This window comes from Crocodylus siamensis, chromosome 12 (genome assembly GCF_052110815.1).
Source record: "Crocodylus siamensis isolate JL-2025a chromosome 12, ASM5211081v1, whole genome shotgun sequence".
Classification (NCBI taxonomy): domain Eukaryota; kingdom Metazoa; phylum Chordata; order Crocodylia; family Crocodylidae; genus Crocodylus; species Crocodylus siamensis.
The window spans coordinates 3,245,196-3,260,525 of NC_143406.1; the positions used below are offsets into that span (position 1 = coordinate 3,245,196).

Consider the following 15,330-nt stretch of genomic DNA (forward strand, 5'->3'; position numbering starts at 1 on the left):
GCAGGCAGATTTCTCAGTGATGGAAATATCGATTCTGCAGCCGGAGCTGCTGCGTCCGATCCACTGCCCTTGCAGTGACAGAGAGACCTGCGGGAAGGAAAGAAATAATGAGTGGGAGGGAAGGCGTTTTCGAGACAGTCCCTTGGGATGCTCTGACGCCCGCTCCAGTAGCTTTGTGAGGCTCTCTTGGTGGATTCTGGCACTTGGTAGCTTGGATTTGGGGCTGGGGAATGGGGCAAAGGGAGGGAAGTGGGAGCCCCAGTGCAGGGAGACGGCTTCCATGCAAACCACGGATCTGCTCTGTCTGTTCTCAGGGCGCAGGGGGTTTGCATCTGGTGTTTTGTAACTCAGCGTAGCTGCCATGCTGGGATCTGGCATGGGCCCTTCCCAGCCGTTGGATCTGGGAGTTCCCAGCTGGTTCTGCTCCGTCCCAAGTCCACCGTGAGAGTCACGAACCAGCCGCTTTCTCAGTTCCCTGGGGTGGAAAAATGCCCTGCCTGCTAGTGAGTCAGGAGGTCTGGCTTCAAAGCCACCTTTAGGCCAAGTGCTGGGCAGCTGGCAGCTCACATGAACAAGCCTGGGGCAAGGCAGAAGGGTCTGCACTTTGCCTCCTGGGTCCAGGGCCAGACACAGGCATGGGCGAACCAGGTGGCCACCCAGGGCCCAGACAGAAAGGAGACCTGAAAATGGTAATTTTTGCATTATTAGCATCATTAACTAGGAAACTATGAAATTATGAAACTATGAAATTATCTCTGGCAACAGGGTGGTCTGGATCACTTAGGTGGGCCAAAGTACAGTGTGGAGAGAGCCTGCTGTGAGCCCGGGGTTGGGGAGAGCTTTCCACCTAGCTACCCTGCCGCATCAGCAGGTCCCGCTGCACCGCTGGGGTCAGGGCCAGCCGGGTCGGAGTCCTCTGCATCCTGGGACTGAAACTGAGCTGGTGGCTGTAGCTCCCTGGCCGGCGAGCACCCAGCCGAAGCTGTTCCCTCCTGTTCTTGATGGCTCCGTCCATCTCGCTGCGCGGGCGTTAGAACGGAAATCAGATTTGGCGACTCAGCTGTCCTTCCCCAGGAACGGATGGAAAACACTCCACGGGGGCGGGCGGTTGTGGTGCGTGCTCGGGGAACCGGGTGTCGGAGCCCAGGCTGCACGGTGAAGCTTCGTCAAGCAGTGCTCGCCTAATTAGCCAGCAAATCTGGCGCTTGCCAAAGGGAGGGGGTCATAGTGCTGGGTCAAATGGAGCAGCTCCGGCTGCTTTCTCGCTGGCTGTGTCGATGCCCCGCAGTCCTGGCATGCAGCCTGTGCTGCTATTCCAGTCCTGCGTCTCTCACCCAGAGCCACTGGTGACCCCCAGGCCTGGCTTGCTGCCACCCTGCTGCTTCAGCCCATGCTGAGCCACCTACGTACTTCATCGCAGCACCCCTGGTCGTAGGGGCTTCTCAGTGCAGCCCCGTCGTGGCCTGGGGCCCTCCCCACTATGAGGAAAACTAATGCATCTGCAGGCTGTCTTACAGTGGTGTGTGGCCGTGGGCCGGTGGGCTGGTATGCTGGAGCAGAGGTCTGTCCTGATGCTACCTGTCTGACCTGCTGTTTGGGGGTATACAGCTGGCATACTAACCCACCTAGCAGCCCAAACGCAAACCCACCATGCAGGGAATGCATCAGGTTACCTTCATCCCTGGGGTGCTTCAGTAGGGCTCCACCAAGCTTGATTTTGGCCCACAGACTTTTCACCCCCAAAAGATTAACCCTAACGTGAGTCCCTCCCAGCCCCAACTGCCGTCTCCAAAGCGCCCAGGGTTGCTGCCTTTGGCTTTGGCTTTGGGAGAAATTGGTCCAAAAATTGCAGAGGACGTAAGGTTAGGGTTGCTGGCTCAGGCACGCATTCAAGGCTGGGAGGGTGCAGAGAATTTGCATTGGAGACAGTGGATTGCATTTGTTGTTTTACAACCGGGGGACCCGTTCTCTTTTTTCCATTTGAGGCTTGTTTGCAGATTTTTCTCACCCCCGGGGAGTGCAGCCAGCATGCATGAGAGATGGTGAGAAGTCCACCATGAGAGGGATGGAGGGATGTGCATGTGTTCATGATCCATGCACACTTGACACCGCTCTGCATGTGTGCATGTAGGTCTGTGCATAAGATGTGTATGTGGGTGTCACTCGTCCATGCGCAAGTGTACGAGACCTGCATGCACGCACACAAGCGCGAGGTCTGTAAGTGTGAGAGATGCATGCGTGCTCATGTGGGTATATGCGGGCATGTTTGCCTATCTCTTTGTTGTGTCAGTGCCGGTGTGAGAACAGCGTGTGTGGGTGCGTGGGACGCCCGAGCGTGTGGGTCTGATCCGTATGATCACGTCCACGTGGGATGTATGTGATTCTTTATGCTTGCTTACCTGGTGTGAGCTACGTGTGTGCCTGTGGATGTCAAAGAGCAAGATCAGTGTCTCAGAAAGAAGCCTCTCTCTCATTAACAAATTGTCTGTGATCTCATTCAGCTCCAGCTGACCTGGCCAGCAGAGAAGGCCAAAGGGTCTGCATATATCACAGAAACCTATTAAAACTTTTGTGGAGGATCATGGGAATTTAGCTTTGCCTAATCACGGCACTGTCTTTGTGTCTCTCAAATTGTCCTGAACGCTTTGGTGGCTGCTGCCCTGAGGTCACCGTAGGCAGCGTGCGTCTGGAAGGCAGAGATCTCGATACCGTGATGCATCCTTTGGTCCGTAGCATCCCCCATTGCAGCTCTCAGGTCCCAGGTGTGTGCTTGTGCTTCATTAAAGCCACCAGTGAGGATTTACCTTTTTTTTTTTTTGTTCTGTTGGCTTGAAAGCTAATATATACTTCATACAGCAAAAGCAGACATATAGGAAATAATGGGAGGGTGGAGGGGGCTGGGGGTGCTGTCCAGGGGAAATGGGTCCAGGGACTTGGGAAATACAGTGGGAAAGAGTTACTCACAAGCCAGCAGCTGGAGGGGAGAACTAGGGCTGGAGACCAGGCACAGCTCCAGTGAAAGAAGCCAAGAGTAGGTGGCAGTTCTCATTTCCCCCCCTCCGGCACATGCGAGGGACTTGGAGACTTGGGTTTGACAGCCCTGCCAAGCTCCCCGTAATAGAGAGGTCTCCTGCTCTGCAGTTTTCAGCCACCCCTGGCACTGACACCACTCTGCCAGGAGCGCTGCATCCTCCGCCGAGCGATGCATCAGGGACCTACCCCAGTTTGACCTGATTACTGCAGAGTCGCATTTAGAGACATGCCCAAGATCAGGGGCCTGCTGTGCAAGATGCTGTACTTCTTCAGTGTCCTAAGGCCAGAAGCTGATATAAAGGGTCTCAACCAGTAATGAACCCTTAACACGACCGAGGCTCATCGAAAAGACCTAGATGGATGCATCTGCCCCGTGTTCAGACCCCTGATGCTGTGCTGAAGATGCGTGTAGCCACAGTGACTTTCCCCCTTGCAGCCCCTGCGTTGTATGAGACCATCCCCATCTCCAAGACTCGCGTCCTTTATTTTGTTACCGCAAAACGCTTCCCTTTGGCACCAGCCCCTGCTCCTCCTGGCTCCGCGCTGCCTAACACCATGTAATCCTCTGTCCTCAGGATGCAGGAGGAGGCTGAAATGAATGAGTGACCAAGATCTGACTGTGTCGCAGGAAGCTCCGAAATGCTGGAGCCGCGGCTTACTTTGCTGTTAGGCACGAGGACACCAAGATTATTGTCTTCAAATTCCTGTCAGCGCCAGCCCATCTCAGGTAGCTAAATTTAGCCCGGCAAGTGTGATTTCCAGCCATCACCGTCTGACTTAAGCTCCTCTGTGTTTAAGTGACGAGAGCACGGTTTCTTACTCATCGGGGAAAGATTCGTGGGGAACGTGCGCTCTGCCGAAGGAAACGGAGAAGGAAGACGCAAGGAAAAGCTCACTCTGAAGCAAAATTGTAGTTCGGGGATTTTGCTCCTCGCCTGTTGTAATGTGCCCAGCCCTCTGCCTCGTGTCCAGGCCTGTTAGGGACCGAGCTGGTCATCAGCAGTGTGAATGGGAGCCTTTCCACGGACCTCAAGGGGTTTTGGGTCATGTGTTTGGAGAGCACGTGTGTGTTGTGAGAATCAGGCTACTAATTAGTGACTTTGGTGTCAGGGATAGATGGCTCTGGAAAGCCCTGTCCTTGGTTTATTCGCCAAACAGGGGGCAACATGCAGTCTCCCAGGCCTGCTGTGCTAGTGTGCTTTGAGCCTGACACACACGGACCATCTGGGAAGGCTTTGATGGTCCCTTCACCCCTCGGCCTCGAGCGTGGTGCTGCCACAACAGGGCCGGGCTGTGCATTTGGGAGATGGTGCTTAGGAGGACTCAGCGGACCTCGTCAAAATTGCAACAGAGGGACATATTGCAATCTGCCCCATCTGTGGGGCATTCAAGGGTCTCCATAACCCTTCTCCTTGATGAAGTGCCATCAAGGTGGGCAGGATGATCTTCTCTGCCTTCTTCTTGCCCCGGCGTTGACATCAGTGGCTCTTGCTCTTTGTACTTTGGTCAAGTGCATCTTCCAAGTCTCCTTCAGCATCTTGAATCACCTTTTCCTGGGTCTTCTTCATGATCACCTTTGTCCTAAGGCTCCTAGATCCCATCCTCTGTTGCCAACACATCCCACGTCTTGTCATCGTGGAAGACCCAGCTATCTCAGTCAATACGCCCTTTGCTGTAGTGGGGCTGTACCTGCATCCTGGCTCATCTTGTTTCATTGTCTAACCTGCTCTGCATGATAAATGACTTAATGCAGCTGCTCTTCTCCGCGAGCAACTAAAATGAGGCCACCAAACCATTACATCCAAGCTTCAAATAGCCAGCAGAGCCTAATGACTTTTTCATCGCTAGCCTCCCGGGCTGGATTCAGACCAATGGCATGGAGACGAAACGTTCTTGATCCGGTCGCGGAAGCTGTTGCTGTCGTGGCGTAATTTATAGGACAAGTTATGAGGCAGCGGAAAAGGAAAAGCACTGTGGAGATGCAGCACCACAGCGATTGCACGGGGCTGGTCGGCTGAGCTCGGTTTAAAGGGAAAGGATAATGTAGTCGCTAGAGCTCGGGCTTGAGTGTCAAGCAGAGGGACTGCATGAACATTTGCTGTTGGCATAAAGTCCATCACATGCCATGCGCCTAGGAAGGTGAATTGCTGGGAGATGCGCTCTGCCGTGCCCACTTCTGGCACTTCCTTGTGTTGGGAAGTAGGGTGCAGCGAGGATTTGAGGCCCCTGTGCTACTGTTGTGCCGACAGAGCGTGCCTTGCACAGGGAGAAGTACTCCATGCTAGGGCATTTCAGGTCACTTACTGCCAGCAGCCCAGTGATGCTTTGAAACCCAGGTTTGGACTCCCAGTAATCAGTGAGGTCACTCCAGGAGTTCAGCTGCTATGAGCAATCCTATCCTCAGTAGGGAGCCTGGGGCAGAAATGACCCCGCTCTACCACGTCCCAACCTACTGCTTTAACACCAGGGCCATCCTGGCTGCAGGTTGCTCCGCTTCTGCTCCCCGTGGCGCAGAGTCCTCCCTGCGGGGAGCACAGAGTTGCTGGAGCGTGGTGTAAAGAGACCAGGACGTGGACAGTCCAGCCCATCGGGACTGCAGTCTGAAGCCAGGAGGCCAAGCAAAGAGTGGGACCAAGCGCACGAACCGGACCACGAATGGTTCAGAGGCGAGAGCCGGGGGGGAAGCCAGGCCCAGAAGCCTGGAGGAGGAACCCAGAGGAGCTGCTGGGCTCCGGGGAAGGAGGTGAGTGCCGGCGGTCACGGGAACAGAGACCAGCTGAGCCTCGGAAGCAAGGAGCGTGTGTGCATGCACGTGCGACCGGCCTGAGCCTGCAGCCAAATGAGGCCTGAAATTGTTGGGACCAGTTTCCAGCAGGCAGCCCCATGCAAGCTAGCTCACCAGCTATTGCATCCTTGGCCCCCGCTGGGGTGACCCAAATGGGCTGTGGGCTAGCCCTCAAAACCTGACAGCAGCTCACCTTGGCCATGCCCCATACTCTTTTCTTTCCCCAGGAAGCCCCGCGGGTCCAGGGCTGCCGTGGAGGTGGCTCAGAGCTGGAGGAGGAACCCCCTGACCTGAGGGTGTTTCTTCAGGTCTGGGCCTTACGCCTGCTGTGTGGTCTCCTTGCACCAGTGGGGCAGTGGTGAGCTTGGTGCCGTAGTCTGGCCATGCTGGAAGCCCCCTCTTCCCAGACTGTTTTCCAGGCTTTGCTGTAGATCCGTCCAGCTCGAGCATTTGCAACGCGGTGTCACAAAACCCCACTCAGATCGTGGCTGCCGATCCCAGCCTGCCCAGACTTCTACAGCCATTGCTAATGCCCGGGCTGGAAAACACATCAGCCCTTTCCCAAATGAAGCCCCTTAGCTCCCTGCACTGTCTCAAATCTGATCGGAGAACTTGTCGAGTCCAACTGCTTGCACCACCATGTGCCAAGCTCCCCAGGTAGCATGTCCCAGCTCCTCCCATGGACCCAGGACCCAGCTGGTCCCCCGTGGGGGCAGCGACGGCTCCTGCAAAATTATTCTTCTGTAAGACAGGGAATCTTAGCAACACAGAGCATGAAAGGGAGACCGGCAACGTACTTTTTCTCCCCATCAGATCACTGCATCTTCAGGCCTTTTGGAAACTTGAATCTGAAATGTGTTCAGGCGTGTCTAGGATTGTATGACTGGTTATAGGAACGGGGCAGGCAGGTTTGTTCCAGGGGCTCTCTCAAGTGACAGGTCCTGCTCATTCGTGCGCTGGCAGGGTTTGCCTGAGTGCCGCGGCCTTTGTGGCTGCGCTGCTGCCCCTTGGGTCCCGCTTGCACCTGCTGCTTTGCCAGGCTGGGGTTAGGGTTAGGCTCTTCTGTTACTGAGGCAGATGTTGGCTTAGCCTTGTGGGCTTTGTTGTGGTCAGGGGCTGGGCTCGGCCCCCTGATTTGTTATAGGGGGGTGCATAAGAGTGCACCCATTGCTTTCTTTCTGCAGTCGCATCCTCCAGCTCATCGCTGCAGGGTTGCAGAGGAGCGCTAAGCTGGGTCTTCTGATCTGGGCTGCCCCAACTCCTGGCTGGCATCCCCCCAGTTGGCCATCACAGGTTTGCTCATAGGAGCCGAGCTCCTCTGTCTGGTTTGCTTCCAGAGGGCCACCCAGCAGCACCGTGCATCATGGGGTTGTATTATTTTAGGGTTAGGAACAACGGCACCATTGCTCTGAGAGCCTCTTGCTCTGCTTGGCACTTCCCTCCTTCTGGATTCAAACGCTGGTCATGGGGCCGCTCTGCGAAGGAAGGGAGGCTTGCCACATCCTCCTCACGCTTGTCCCTTGTGCATGGCTGTCGGGAAACATCTGTTCCCTGCTGTAATTACCCGGTGCGTGGCAGGATAGTGCCCCCAGCTCCTGGTGTAGGACCGCCGAGTCCCTCTGGTTTCTAATCCTCGTATCCTTTCTCGCGGTGGATCTCTACTGTCCACTGTCTCCATTGTCCCCGAATTTTTTCCAGCTGCATCATGTCCCCTCTTAATCTCCTCCCTTTAATGAATACAAACTTAATTACCCTGTCTTCCCATAACGCCAGCCCCTGAGACTCTTTATCATCCCAATTACCATCTTGTGCACCTCTTCCGATTCGTCATTATCTTCTCTTTAATACGGTTCCCAGCTAGCCCAGCTGTGGTCTCCCTGTCCTTGGTACCATGCCATAATGACCTCTTCTGAGCTCGGCTCTATTGTTAGTACATCCCCATGTTCTCGCTGCATTTAGAAAATTACATGGACTTTGCAAACAGATCTGTGAGCGCGGGCTCCAGCTTGAAAACCCCATAACGTAGCATCACGGGCCTTATCAACCTTGACATCATCTCGCAAGAGCGCCTCGTCCCCCAGAAGCACTTCGCAAGCAGCAGGCAGTGACCACCTCCTCCCCTCTGAGATGCGGTGTAATGGCCCCGCTGCTGTTTGAGACCCGAGCCCTGCAAACAATATTCGTGACAGTGAGTCCAGTGGCACAGCTGGAGGGTTTGCCGCACAGGACTGGGCCCTTAGGAAGGGAAGGGTGTTTCATCTGGGCGCCTCGTTCCTTGGTGGGAGCTGCAGGCACTCGGCACCTCCCTGGATTAGACCTCTTCATCAGCAGATTTAAGGAGGGCTTTGGCCAGGACGCTGGACCCTTCTCCTTTCTGAATGAAGGCCCTATTCACCTGCTCTTGGTTCAGCCTTGACCTTGAGAGATGAGTACCACTTCGCAAACTGCCGCAGTAACCGGGCACCGGAGTGTCCCCAAACTGTCCCGCTCGCCCCCTTCGGTCACGGCAGCTGGACCATGCCTTGGGGACCGTCGGTGCCTCCTCTCTTTGCTGACTGCCAACCCTTACCCTAATGGACAAGTCCTGTAGGAGGCACAATAGGGGCAAAGCCAAGAAGGCTGTCTACACGCGGTACTGCAAACTGTTTCTTGTAAACAGAGGAAGGGAGAGAACGTGATCTCTGGGATTTCCGAGGGGAACTCTGTAGTCAAAATTAATTTGGCCAACCGGTTAGCATGCTTCAGCCTTGATTAAGAGTCATAGACTTCTTACCACCCACGGAAGAAAATCCTCGAAATGTTTTCTCCTGTGAGGCTTTGGGAAAGCTGAAATGCAGCTTCTGCAAAGAGCATCCTGCTGCATTGCGCACACCCAAACCCATGCACACACGTGCACACCTAGTCCTTTTGTCAGCGTGAGAAGGACACCCTTCCTCGGAGCAAACCTTGCGTTTCCATTCAGGCCTAATTGTAAAAATGCCCAGATTTTTCCCAAAGGACCTTGGTTTTGCTTCCTGTTTTTTACCCCCAAATGATCCTGGCTTACAAGTAGCAACCCAAGTCACCTAGGGAAAATATCCCTGAATGCTCATGAAGCTGATTTCACTAGTGCACACTTGTGAGTCAAATCAGAGCTGGTGCCTATCTGTAACGTTCACAGCATGTGCCCACCTGCAGTAGCATAATTAGGACTTGGGGGAGTGGGGTACCAGCTCCAGGCACCTACTTAGAGGGGCTGAAAGATTGGAGGTAGCAGCTGCTGCTACCAGGGTGCAAAACCGGTTACACCTCTGTGCATTTGGGTTCATGTCCAAAGCCACAAGACCCACCCCAGCAGAGACAGAGTGCATCACAGTTGAGAAATGGATTTATTTCCCCCTATTTAATATCAAACAGCTAAGAGTGAACAGAAAGAGCTCATTGCAATGCAAGACAGGGGCTGGGAGAGGAAGCAATTCATCCTCTAACCCACTTTTAAGAGAAACTTTGTGGCCATGGCGTAATCTTTACAATCCATCCAGCTCCTGCAAGGAGCACTTGGCTTATTCCATTACTGAATATGAATATGAAAAGCACAATGGGGGAGAGGGGAGCGGTTTCATCAGAGGATGCTGCTCAACAAAAAAGTTTCCCTGGGCTTGAAAACTCAGCTCTTCGGCAGTCCCTTGGTGAGCTGGACGAGTCGCTAATTGGACTAGTGGCATCTGATGAAAGAGGTGCTCTCCCCCTAGGCTGTTTTTCCTTGTTACCTCCTTGTTGATCCAAGCCCTCTAAGGACGGGTTCACTCCCTTGATGCTGTCCTTTATTTATAAATCACTTTGGAACAAAAAGGGGATTTGCCCTGTGTTTTTGACATGTATTCAGTGACTTTTCTGTGCGCGCGCGTGTGTAAAGCCAGTTTCCTTGATCTACCGGACACTGTTAGAGGGTATGGAGAGGTTTCAAAAAAGCCTTATATAAACCTTGCGCAGATTACAAAGCGCAGCAAACGTTCTTTGATGGCAACGTTATAGCCGTGCTTTTGAAACAGGACAAGCCTTTGTTCCCGAGCTGAAAGAGCTAAGAAGGAACAGGCAATGCAGCGGTGGGAGAGAGCTCTTCCTGAGCGCTGCAAGGCCACACAGGCACACGGGTTTTGCAAGTGGTTATTGCAAGCCTGGTCCAAGGCCGTTGGGGAGGCTACGGGTGCACCTGGTGGGACTGGCCCCTGGTGTCCCCCACCCAGCGGGAGGAATCGACCCCGCCACTTCCCTCCCGGCTCTAGTCCTGTGCCCTGTCCCGGTGGGCAGAAAGGCTGGGCCCACGGGGCTTCCACAAAGCAGCCCTATTACGCTGCCCAAAGCGATGGGCACAGCTGGCGAAGACAGCCCCGGTCCATCCCTAATCCCATCACCCTCGCAGGGCGGGCAGCTGACAGCTCTGTCCAACCCCCCACCGCAGGCCTGGACCTAACCTTCAGCCCGGTTCAACCTTCAGCACAGCGGGGATTTTTGCTCCTAGCGAGTTCCCTTCCTCCCTCCCTCCTCATTCGGCTTCCCTTTTCCGCTCAATCGCAAGCCTGCTCGGTAATATTGGATTAGCCCACTTTCTCGAAAGCTGATTTTTTATTTGCATAATCCTCCCCACTCGGAGACACGTTGCAGCCCTCGGTGATAAGATGATGCGCCGGGGCAGCCAAGCAAATTACACTCTTCATTCTGAACAGCCATCGAGAGAGAGAGACGAAAAAATAACCCGGCTTTTATTTTTATTTCTGAAAATCCCCTTTTTCTCCCAGGGTGCGCGGAGGGCGCCGGCTCGGTGCGTTGTCTCTTCAGGAGAGTTTCGAAGGCGGTAAAGCGGGTCCCCCAGGCGTCAAAAGTCTAATGTCTCCCTCGCTGTGTCCAGCAAGTTGTCGGAGATCCCTCCACCTTGTTGGCCGCAGTCTGGTCATAGGCCTTACCCCTCTAGCCCACCGGAGCTTGATCCATCCAGGTGAGCAGCGACTGAAGTGTCACCATCCTGAGCTTTCCCATGAGGCTAATATGGCCCCCATGAGAGTACGGGAACATCTCCCAAGCCTTAAACACCCCATATGGTAGGATAAGGAGATGGGGAACAGATGCAAAGCACCTACCCCCACTTGCCCCAGCTGGGCTCCATGTACTTGTACCAACAGGACATTTAGTCCACTGACTTTGGTAGAGCCAATTAGTCAGTCCACATCCTGTCTTAGTCTTTAAGGGTCCATTTGCTGCATTTCAGAAAGCCAAAAAAGTAGGTGTCATCTTTTATTTCTTCCCCTGTGGCCTTGGTTCCCAACCTTTTCAGACTTACAACTTGGGTTTTTCTTTACACGCTTCGCCAAGGCACAGACACCGAAAGTGCCAGCGGCAGACTCCACGCTCAGAAATGAATGATGGTCTTTAGCAACCGGGCACGGAGATGCTGAGTCCCATGTATACCCCTTGTGTTGACACGGCTTTCCTGCAAGGAGCTGAAGCCAGTTGTGCCAGGCAGCTTTGTGACCAGGCTTAAAGAATACATGAGCATGAGAGAAAGGCCCTTCCTTGGGGCTAAGGCGCATGCAGGCTTGTTTAACTCGAGCTGTAGCAGCTCATGCTTTAAGCTTCTCAGGTCCCTGATTTAGTCCCTGGTCTATCCATCAAGATGAACATAGCTAGCTGTGCCCAAGAAAGCCTGGATGCTGGCCTTCAGATAAATGCGTGGCAGGTTCAGGTGGAAGATTAATGCCCCTACGCAAGCCCAGGAGTTGGCCCCGACTTCACTTGTCTCTGCATAAAAAAAGGCTGTGTTTCTACTATCTTGTTTTGGGAGGAAAAAGAAGCCATTCCCATCATTGTTCTCCCCGTCCAAGCTACTTCCTCCACCGCCAGCCTCCCGCTGTGCACTGCTGTTCACGGACAGTGGCACCCGCAGCAACTCCTGCAAAACCAGCCGGCTCGGCCCCTTTCATCGCAGCGCCTGCAGCTCCCATTTCCAGGCGTGAGAAACACTAATAAATATTGAGCAAAGGAATCTGGATGCAGAGCGTTTTGATCAATCAAAAATTAAAGGCACGGAAATCCTCGTGGGTTCAGAGAGGCAAACGCAGCACGGTCGGGGTCAAGGGAGCTACGCCAGCAATGCATTTGGCTCGCCGCCGCCACTAACTTCCCCGGCAGCGCGTCGATAGATCGGATCCCCAGCAGGTGTAAGCAGGTGCTGCTCTACTAACAGCAGCGGGGTTGCATCAGATGAGGATCCGCCTTGATGCTCTGCTCTATAACAGCAGCTCCAACTGTTGCAAGCCACACGGAGATCTGGCGCTCGGCAGTTTGTCAATGCGCAAGTAAGGGACTGCACCTTCGAATGCAACACCAAGGCCGTATAGAAGCAAATGGGATAGTTAGGTGACATAAAGGATGGGATGTGGAAATGCCGTCCCTAACTTGAGCCCTGGGAGAAGTGCAAGGCATATAGGCCAAACCGGGTGATAAGTAGCCTGACTGTAGCACTGGAACTGATGATAACTCAGCCGGGTCTGGGAAGAGCGCCAGGGAAAGAGGTGAGCTAATATAAAGAGCACAGTGATGGTCATGAGGATCAACAAGAGGCGCTGGGAAGTTTTTTACAGCCTGCAGACTTCTTTTACAGAGGGAAAACTTGCAGTGTGCCTTGCCCCAATGCATGAAGCTGGGAGGAAAGCCATCAAATCAGGCAGTGTTTAGTAATAAAGGGCCCCGGCCAGGCGCACAGGTTGGCTCAACATTCACAGTGCATCCACCTTGGGCTTGGGTAACCTGAATTACTAACACAGTGATTACTATCTCCATCACTGGCCAAGTCTAATGTCACATTCAAACAATTCCTCCCAGATGGTTTAGTTTCTTGGTAGTACTCCTGTTGGGTCACGGTATTTCCCAGGACTTTGATGCTCCTCGTTGCAGTTGACAAGGAGGGCCTTCTCCATCTTGTATGTATACCGCTTTGTTTCTACAGCACACAGATGTACAGATGCGTGCAGGACACTGCGTCTCTTGTGTCGGAGACAGCTCGGTCCCTCGGTGACTCACATGATTTTTTACAGGGGTCGATGAAACTCCTGACAGCGTTTTGTTCGGAGATTCACCCGTTCTCAGAAGCTGGCGTGGAGGCCCTGTGAGGTCTCTTTCTTCTCAATGATTATGGGACTTGGCTCTCAGGAACTGTCTTAATGACCAGTGAGTATCTTGTCTCAGCTGCTTTTTTGATTTTTTGAGGGAGGATGGAGGTCCCAGGCTCTTTCTGGCCTGCTGGGGCCTGGGGAGCCTCTGAGTCATTAAGTCCAAGCCGTGGCATTTCACGTAGTCGCATCGTCTGGCTCAGACCAGGAGAAGAGAAGACTGAGATTGGATTTAATGGCAGCCTTCAGCTCCCTGCAGGGGGGCTGCAAAGAGGATGGAGCTGGGCTGACCTCAGTGGTGGCAGGTGACAGGACAAGGACCAATGGGCTCAAGCTGCAGCAAGGGAAGTTAAGGTTGGATATTAGGAAAAATTTCCTCACTAGGAAGGTGATGAAGCACTGGAACAGGTTACCCAGGGAAGTGGTGGAGTCTCTATCCTTGTAGGTTTTTAAGACCCGGCTACACAAACCCTTGGCTGGGATGATGTAGTTAGCTGGTGTTGTTTGGCGCAGGGGGTTGGACTAAACGTGACCTCCTGAGTTCCCTTCCCACCCTCCTTTTCTATGATTTACCATAGCAGCTGTTCATACTTAAATGAAAAGGCACTTAGTTTCAATTTCCCCTGGGGTCTTGAGGGCTCCATTTTCTTTTTGGGCTGGCTTGCTGTAGTTTTGCTACCCTTTGCTCATGAGGGACCCTCTTTGTGGGTATTGGAGTACTGATGTCCTTGCCAAAGTTATGCTGACATTGCGGAGAATGAATGAAGAAGTGAGAATTTCAAGACTGGCTCTGGGCTTTTTTTGGAAACGAATGTGGGGTCGTAGGGGGCAGATGGGGGACTAATACTAGCCAAACAGCGGAGGTTGGAGATAGCTTTGAGGTTGCATGGCACAGCTATAAGAACAACTAGGGGTAAAAAAATAAAAAATAACCAGTGTGAGAATAGCATCAAACTAACAACTAAGTTTTTTGGGGGGGTTTTAACTTGATAAAGTACCATATTTTCTTGTATACACCATGCTCATGAACAAGATATGGAGGAGTCCAGCGTGCTCATTGTGCTCTCCCTGTGGGGCACATGCAGCTTTCCTTTTGCTTTCCCCATCAGATGCTTATGCTACAGACACTTCATCTTACCGTATTTCCTTGCTTAGTACACTCACTCCAATTTCCAGCAGTTGCTTTGTAGGAAAAGATGTGTGTTGTATGCAAGATAATACGGTAATCTCCCACCCTGTGCACACACGAGTTTCCAATCAGCACCTTAATTTCTCAGTAATCTTTATATCTTCCTATATTACATACACGCTGATAATCCTGCTCCTGTGCTCCTTCTGTCCCATAAGCTCCCTCCTGCTAGCCCCAGAGCTACAGCGTGGCTAAGCCGTCCTTCGAATTTCTCCGTGCTGTAATGCTGCCCCCGAGTGTCCTACCAGCTCAGCCTCTCCTTATATCAGGCAACCTTGTGCCCAGCAAACAAGATCCCTGGCTCTCACAAAGTTTTTTTATTGTGCAACCTTTCGCCGATCCTGGGGCACAAGGGATACGGGCAGAAAAAAGGTGCCAGCCCAAGGCAAACCGGAGGGCTCCTTGCCTTCCCCCGATCTTCTCTGCTTGCTAAGAGATCAGGGAAGGGGTCAGCTCCTCACGTGAGCAGGCCACTTGTACCCATGCCGCAGAAGCCAGTCCTCCTCTTCCTCCTCTCTCTTCTGCCCGTGCACCTGGCAGTCCAAGCAGATGAAGGACTGGAAGGAAGCACCGCCGCAAAGAGCAGGATCATGCTTGGTCCCACTTGGGGAGGTAGGTCAAACAAGCTTGGGGTGCAAAGACCTCCCTTATCATTCAAAGGTGCCAAGAGGTATATGCAGGAGAGATTAGACCTTTGATTGAGGGTGAGGCCTGTCTGTCTCTCTAGGCAGCTAGCTGGAGTTGCATCTGGAGTGCCTATGTACTGCGGAGATTGCAGTGGGCAATGTAGAAATACCTAGGATGGACAAACAGAGCTTGCGGCGAACTCAGTGGTCTTTGCTCTGGACCAGTTTCCCTCTCCTATGCACTGAGCATCTCAGTCGCTGGCTGGAGGCCAGATCATCCGAGCTCTGAATGCAGCCTTGCACGGGTGCTCACCCCCGAGTAATTAATGATGGCTCACCTGCCCTGCTGCCGGGGCTTCGCCCTTGCATGGCTGGTTAGCTGCGTGCTCATCTCCGGGGATCAGAGAGGAAAAGGAGTATGTATTTGTGTGTGCGTGTGCATGCATGCATGCCTAAATCTAGAGATGGGTCTTGGGAGACGTTTGCACCCAGATCCAGGTAGCGCGTGTCTGCAAGGAGCTGCCCCGAATCTGCTGGCTCCAGCAGTTGAAA

General features: G+C 53.3%; 1 protein-coding gene across 1 annotated transcript in view; it reads left to right on the top strand.

Annotated features, from left to right (window-relative positions):
• IGSF21 (immunoglobin superfamily member 21) overlaps positions 1-15,330 on the top strand; it is a 210,319-nt gene that overhangs the window by 75,874 nt on the left and 119,115 nt on the right. The gene's annotated exons all lie outside the window — the stretch shown is intronic.